Below are 8,675 nucleotides of genomic sequence, written 5' to 3' on the forward strand. Positions count from 1 at the left end.
TAACCTGAGAGAAAGCACAGTGGGAACATCAGTGATATTCTGATCTCCCAACCGCCACGAAAGCCTCATCATTCCCTGCTCATTTTCATATGTCATGTACTAACAGATGTATGGGACTAACAGTAACTGCTTTAGATGGAAGCGCAGGTGTTTTTTGAGACAAAGCCACTGAAAGAAACATGGCATAAATGTGTGATAACTACATCTTAACCATAACACTCATCTTGTAAATTATGACCAGATGTTCACTGTAAAATGCTGCTGGTTTGACTCCACACCAGTGTTAAAATAATGCTCTTTGTGTCTGAGGTTGCAGTGCAAGACATTCAGATTGTTCCTGAATAACAAAAGATTCCCCTGGATGCGTACAAACTTAACAGTTTTTTTGTGTTTGTGTGTTTGCTGAGGTGTCATCTCCTTTGTCATTTCGTAGCAGCATGACACATTTCTTGGGGAACACTAGCGTTGCATCTGCTGCCTTCCCCTCGACCCTCCCCCAGTCTCACCCACGCACCCGCCCACGTCATCGAGACTCAAAACTAGCACTTATGACTCACAATAGGGGAAGCTTAACAGAGCACCTCCTGCTTTATTGAATTCGTTCCATTGTTCCTATTTTTAGGGCTACGTAGTGTTCTGGCTTTATTAACGTGTTTGCCCTCTAAACATGATTGTTTTGTGATGCAAAGCAAATTGTATCCATAAATGGAACTGTGGTAGCACTTATTTGTGTAAATTAGTCGCTATAGGGAGCTACGCTGAGCTGAACCTGTCACTGCTGTTTCAGAGTACGTTTAAGATCAACATATTCACTGTTAGGCTAATTAAAATATCTGAAATATCTAAACATCAGACAAAAAATGAACCAGGTGATTCTTGGTTCAAATGTCTTTGATGTTGTGTTAAACCCTTCCTCCACCTCTTTCCTAACATTGCTGTTTATTGTAACCTCCAACATGTCCAAGTAGAGTAGAAGGAGTATGGAGGAGAAGGGAATGGCACAGTGAGGAGGGATTACAGATGAGGCTGTTGCTTGTGGGACCTGTACTGGGACAGCACAGCACCCAGATATTTGTGCTCTGTTCAAATCCATCATTTTGTACTGTTAATTGGAGCATGACATCATCATAGCCTTGTTTTTGCCTGCCAGCTTCTCATGGGTGACGATTGGCATTGATCAGCTTCCTTTGTATGAAAAAGTTTAGCCAATGTCTTTGTCTAAATGTCTAAATTTGTCTAAATAAAATCTTGTATCCTGACTAGCCCAGTACCAGGCTCCGAATGACATCTTAATACCTAGAGCATATTTGCTGTTAGTAGTCAAGGGAACAAAGATGATCCTAGGCTTATGATTGTTCTGAGAAACTCTGCCCTGGTCTCTAATGCCTTACCTCCAGTGGTTGAAGAGGAAATACGGAGGTGGAATGGAAACACTGATTGTGCTTTTTTCTCTTCTCTTTCTTCCTCTTCTCCATCCCCCCCTCCCCTCAGCTCAGAGTCACGTTTTGATTAGAAATTGATAAGAGGGGATTTGTCTGTCACAGATGGTCCCCGAGTAACTTGGACTACGTGGCAGACACCAAGCAGTCATAATTGATATGGGATTTCTGTAGCGAAAGGCACAAAAGCCAATATGCTCCCCAAGTGTGCACATTTATGATGCCATACATGCATTCATAATGATTTAATTATACAGTGGATTTTCAAAATACTATTTTTGTCTCATTGCCATAACTGATGTGTGATTAGGATAAGGCATCATGTCTGCTTTTGGTCATGGTCTTGTAAAAAGGGCAAAATTTGCTCAAAACAAAAATATGTGATTAAACCTAAGCTATTCATATTCTGAGAAGAATGTGGAAGGGAACAAGAGTTTCGGCCTATGATTGGGAAACTAACTAAAGGGGGCCTGTGCCACGAAATTACGGTTATTTGTGCTGTACAGCTCACGGCTGGTGATTTTTCAGCTCATGAACCTAAGTGCCTTCTCTCTACATTTTATTCAGTCATCTCCACTCCAATATGAATAACAGCCACTGGGGCGGTGAGCAATCAGCAATATTTCTCGCACCAAAACACAAAGTCATTTTACAGTCAGGGGTGATTAATACGATTGGTGACATCACTTATTGTGTGTTTCCCTGTGTACCATCATGGTCATCATTTCAGTGTAGTAGCATGGGTTAGACTTAACCTTCTGACCCAGCAGATGAATCTGGAATGTTTCATATTGCTGCCTAAACATTTACAACCAGAGATGAAACAAACGGTCCAAAATAGATGAGGAAAACCACGAGCAAGACCAGGCTGCAGGGAAACAAGATAAGAGTCTATCCTCAACATCCGTCCTTTTCACTTTCAAGATGGGTTTTTAAGATAGGTTGCACTCCAGAGGATAATGATAATGGCCAAGAGGGCGTTCTTCACTGTGGTTATGGGCATGACAGGGATGTAATAGGTATGAGGCACAGCCAAGTGCCGCTGGCAGCACCGAAGAGCTCATAAATACAGTATGAGAATGTCCTCAAGGGCATTATACGTTTCTTCAGAATAGTGTAAATACATATGAATAAAAGACAGAAGAAAAGGAGAGAGGCCGCTAACTAGCTCCCTGGTTACCACAAGAGTTGGCATAGCAACCAATAAAGCATGGCTAGCTATGCTTTATGGGAATTATCAGCACGGTTGGAACCCGTCTTTAACGAATCAGATTGCTTGGCTGAACCGACCCATTGTATAAATAAAACATCTCACTTCAGGCCAACTGTGTGTATAAAAAACTCTCTAAAATACTAATCATTCCACACGAAGCGTGTGCTTGCTATCCTTTTAGGTGAAGTGTATAGGCAGTAATCAACTTTCAATTGAAATAACACATCAGACTAATGGCTCATGGTCCATTTAACTGGGCACAAATGAAGAAACAATCAAGGAATTCAATTTTTCTATTGAGGAAAAAGCGTTTTGTGTAACATTTCATTTCATTTCAAGTCAACTAGCTATACCAAGTGTACAGAAAGACCTGTTCAACATGCATGTCAAAAGTTATTCTCCATAATTGTCACGTATGCATGAGATGAGAACATAATTTCTTCCATCCATGTATCCATGCCTCAGCGCTGGAAAAGGAAACATGTATTTACTCATTAAAGGTCTCGTGGAGGTTATGAGAGCATTGCTTCCTTGGACTGTGCTGTTTCCACCCGTATCCCACTGTGTCAACTGCAAATAAATGATGGAGAGATATTGTCTTTTCTTTGGAGGTTCCTTCTGTCTCTGTAGAATTTCTTATTACAACTTAAATTCTTGTGTTGTGTTCACTGTTGTTTTTGCTGTCACCGTGCAAGGATTGGCAAAAATTATAAGACAAATAAAAACATTGCTTTTTTTCTGGTTGCTGAAAAGTCCTAACTTGTTTTCAGTGTGAAATTACATTTCCTTTTAAAATTGTGGTCCCTGTTCTGTTTTTTAAAAGCTAAGTGATGGATATTCTGCAGTATGACTGTAAGACTCGGTCAAAATGTCCAAGTCCTCACAGCATTTGGGAGGAATAGTTGATTGTACGAAATATCCTGTGATTACAAACAAATACCACGGCTACATGTCCTGATAGTTTTCTCAGCAAACAAGTGCCAGAGAGCAGGCGCTGTCCAGAATGTAGGCACTTTGGCCGTAGTGAAGCCATGGTGAGGGAAGACTGATTTTAGGAAGAAATGGAAAAAAAACTCAGTTCTCAAGTGAGGTTTTTGTGTTTTTTTATGCATTGCCTTTTTATTTTATTTATTTATTTTTTACACTCTTGCTTGGCAGAACAGGAGCTCTTACAACCTGCACAACTCTGTTATTTTGGATTGAAAATTGAGAAGCGACAGCAGATTTATGTAACATTGCCACATGCTCCTGTCACCATTTATCACTTAAGAATGGAGGGGCTGTCATCTCAACATACCATTAATCTATACGGATTAACATACAGTAAAAAGTACTACATATCAAACTTTTTTTTTTTTCAAATTATGATGTAAATAAGTTTATCACAGCAAAAAAAGCTCAATCTTTTACTGTAAATTTGACAGCAGTTTACTTTAAACCTTGTCTCCTTCCAAACCTACACCTATATGCATACCGACTCTATACAGTGATGCCTCGCTCTTCTTGTCAGAGAGCTGTGATGCTCGCAGTGATGCTCGCAGTGAGGCAGAGATCAGCTGCTGCTCTGAGCTGTTTTTAGCCTCTGCTGTCTCATTAGCCCTGCCTGCTGCACCCAGAGATTTAGAAATGACCAGCTGGAGACCAGTAGCTTGGTCTTGGGGGGTCAGCTGTGCGTCACTGGATCAACCTGAACCAAGCGCCCGCTTGGATCAACATGCGGTGAGGAAATTGGCATTATGGCCAGAGCACTTGATTAATACTTTGAATCAACTGCTCTGAAAACAGGTTCTGAGCTTTACAGATCTTAAATGTCAGGTTATGAGACGAACTGAAGATTATTGAATAAGATCAGTCAAGAGAGACGGACTGAGAGTGTTTCGAAAAACCTTTAGAGATTTTCTGACAGTTTTAATATCAAGTTGCCTATGTTCACAAAAACACCTATGTATGCACGTACACACACACACACACTCACACACACACACGCACACACCAGACACACACATACACCACCATTAAATACCTCACTTACAAAACTGAAAAACAGATAGGATTTGGTGAAGCTAAAGTAGTTATTGCAACAGTGTAACAACAGTGTAAACGATTTGATTTTAAAAAAGTGCAGTCGTTGTGGAAACAAATGGCATACAAATGTCTGTCAGGAGAGATGAGTAATTTGCTTTTTCAATCATAATTTGTCATTGTAAAGGCATCAACTTTCACTTATCTGTTTGCTAAAAAGTAATGTTTCTCTGAAATCTCTCTCCCTCTCTCTCTCTCTCTCTGTCACACACACACACACACACACACACACACACATATACTCATATCTCTCATTACTTTGTCGCCTACCCTGCAGAGACCATTCCTTGGATCTCTCATAATAAGCTGGCCTAATTAGCCTTGGTTCTTAGGGAATCCATTTGCCCATTACTGTAACACATGCTGGGACGTGTGTGTCTCTGTGTGTGTGTGTGTGAGTGTGTGTATATGTGTGTGTATGTGTGTGTGTGTATATGTGTGTGTATGTGTGTGTATGGTGTTGGGCTGGGTCAGTAATTGGTAACATTTTCAGTTTCAGTTTGAGCCGAATACACAGAGAATAAATTAACAAGGCTTATACTTATAGATGACAAGCGTTAAAGATGTATTTAAACCATTTTATATGATTTATATTGTATATGCCTTCATGCAGTCAATACCTATCAAATTAGGCTGATTCAAAATAAGCATGTGTGTACGAATAAATTGATTTCATGTACCATTTTGATTGTTGCTTTTGTGAAGGGTTTTTGATATTATGACACAATTACATGCTGTTCATCTCCAAAATTGATCCACTTACAGTTATCTACAGAAAAGCTATGCAATGCCTTATGATCCATATAAATTATAGAGATACTTGTGTGTTCAAATCAGAAGGGATTCATGGTATAGAAGCTCAATTAAAAGATTGATTGTAATAAGCTTTCATTCCGAACTTTAGAAATTCACATTCCCATCAATTTTCCACACTTAAGGTTAAAAAAGTCACTCTTGTAGTAATTCCACAGGACTGCAGTGATGACACAGATGGATAGCTCTACATTTATGATAGATACAGCCATACATTAGCACATGGACCTATACTTATACTGCATGCGATACTGTCAGCAGGACAGGATCATGTGTTGTTGGCACCAGCACACGATGCGAACACCATGTGCGTATGCAGGAAACTACACTCTAAGAATAGCTGGCTGACATGTTTAGTCTCTCGGGGGAGCTGAGAACCAACCAGAAAGAGGCAAATGCGAAGTTTGGCACATGCGAGTGTGACCAAGTTTCAAAAGTGCGAGAAGGGATTTCATAACATCCTGGTACTCGAGACGGAATGAGCGGAAATGGCATCGATGGAGTCCGTCCATGTACTAAGTAACCTTTTTCAACACCCAGACTCTTTTCGTGTGTTTACATGACGGTTCAGTGCCATACTTGAATCTTATGAAGTTATTACGCAGACTTTGGCTTCAAGTTATGAAATTACATATCATACAAATGGAATTGAGACTATATGTCTATGATTGACAACAACAAAATCATTATCACTTACTACCACTTATGTATTACAATCACATTCTGATTTTCATAATTCTGGTGTTATTACACAGAAACTTGAAAACTTCATACACAATGTTTAAGTAATGTTGCCATGAAAATAGAGGACTAATGGAAATGGTAGTTAGTGTTGATCAGATGTTAGATGGAAAACAGTGAAATTCATATCTCTTATCTCCACAGTTTAAAGGGACAATAAGCCAAATCAGCCAGAATTCAGACAAGTTGAGTAATAATTATTTGAATGAATCGGGTGATGTATAGCCCTCCAACGCTGGAGATCTTTCTAATCTTCCCAGGAATCTTCCAAGCAACAGCAACATGCGTTTTAAATACAGCACATTTATGCGTGAAGTCATTAAATATGCAGTGAGGTATTGGAACAATATAATTCACAACTCTGCGGCAGCAACCTGCAAACAGCTAGAGAGGCACAATTACTCCAGAACATTATTCGTACATGCTTCAGCACGTCCCAAAATAAACCAGCCTGCCACACATCTGAAAATCAAGGTGTGATACTGACAATGTTATGGCTTAGGAAATAGATATTGTTGACTTATTCTGTATTTTGTTGGTGTATATGTTTGAGCCTTACTGCATGATTTTTTATGATAAAACTCAGCTTCTGCATAAATATGAAAAAAATTTGTTTCAGATAAAGAAATCCAGTTGAATTTAACTCCATATGACATTTTGACAGAGAAAGAAGAGCTGAAATATATAAAAAATGTCTTCTATGTGTGACATTTTGAGGCATACTCACTACATACTTGGAATATCATGTGGGACCCCAAATCCTGACCACCCAATTCTGCTGCTATTTCTGTGCTGAATGGTCGTAATCCTCGAGACGGTGAATGGCCGTCTAATGAATGAATGAATGAAAAGGAGCAGAGTAGCGCTGGATTGGCTGGATTAAGCCTGAGAGGAAGGAAGCTCCCTTCAGGGCCGCGGTCTGTGAGAGATAACTAAACCAAACACAGCAAAACACACCGGTCGGTAAGCTTTGAATTGGCTTGTAAAAGGCAGGATTCCCAAACGTGGTTCTGGCTTCTTCGCTGAAAAGAAGGGTTTTTTGGTGATGTATTGTGTATTCAAGAAGATCCAGCAGTCTAGATTTATGTTCATGTTTGTTTGTGTGGGTATTTGCCTGTAATAGTTATGAATTCAGCCACAAAAGGAACCCAATTACAGCAGGACATCACCCCCCCTTTGTGTTTTCACTGCAAAAGCATAATACAACCTAATTTCCCCCAGTCTGTAATAGACTAAATAGCATGAAGCATCCCTAGACGACAATGGCTATCGGTTCTTTTCTTTGAACATTTCTAATGCATGAAACCAGGTTATAATAACAAAACTGAAAAATTGTTTATGGAAAAGTTGACCGCAAGCTTTCAAATTTAAATGTCTGCGTGGATGGAATGTGCTTTCTGACACAATGTGGTAAACGATCCAAGTATTGTTCTCTCTGTTGGCTCGCTCATCTGGCGACAGGTAAACAAGGAGGAATACCTCAAGATTAGAGCAAATGGAGAAGGTCACTGTGGTCTGTTTAATAGTCTTCTAACACATTTTACATACATGTGTTGGTTAGAAGAGAAGAGCAGCACCTGCCTCTCATATTTTGTCTTCTGTCCTAATGCAGAAATAAAAAAAGCAGTGAAATTAAGTTATTAAATTAAATTATTCTAATTCATCATCTGTTAAAGTTAAAGAAAAGTCTTACTCTTATGAAAACTCTAAGCACTGTTGCTTATAGGCTGCATGCCCAGAAAGGGAAGGAAGGAAGCAAGGGAGGGAGGGAAAAAAAGAAAGACAGAAAGAAAGAAAGAAAGAAAGAAAGACATGATAAAGGAGAACCAGCTACTGCAAGGCATGGAATTACACAACTTGGTTCTCAGCAATGCCTTGATGAAACCTTTCATTTGGCATAATTAACCCCCATCTCCCCGTCCCTCCCCAGTCCTCTGTCCTGTCCTCCTCCATTTTCTCCATCCCTCCATCTTCCCTTCTCATCTTTTCACGCCCTCCTTCCACTCCTGTGGTCCTTCATGAGGACTAGCAGCTGAGAAAGGAAATTATAATGTTCCCTCTGTCTCTCTCTCTTTCTTTCTCCCTCCCTCTCTCTCTCTCTCTGTCTCTCTCTCTCTCTCTCCCTCTCTCTCTCTGTCCCTCTCTCTCTCTCTCTCTCTCTCTCTGTCCCTCTCTCTCTCTCTCTCTCTCTCTCTCTCTCTCTCTCTCTCACTCACACTCACACTCACTCTCCTTCCTGCCTGGCGAGACTGGTCATGCATTTGGCTTTTTTTTTTCAGTGATAACATGGTTCACAGAGAGCACACACACACACACACACACACACACACTCCACACACACTCCACACACACTCCACACATGCACAAATGCAACATTGACTCACGCT

The sequence above is a fragment of the Centroberyx affinis genome, unplaced genomic scaffold (genome assembly GCF_046629955.1).
Source record: "Centroberyx affinis isolate AG114_WGS23_722 - 3 ecotype Tasmania unplaced genomic scaffold, CSIRO-AGI_Caff_v1 ptg001111l_1, whole genome shotgun sequence".
NCBI classification, from domain to species: Eukaryota; Metazoa; Chordata; class Actinopteri; order Beryciformes; family Berycidae; genus Centroberyx; species Centroberyx affinis.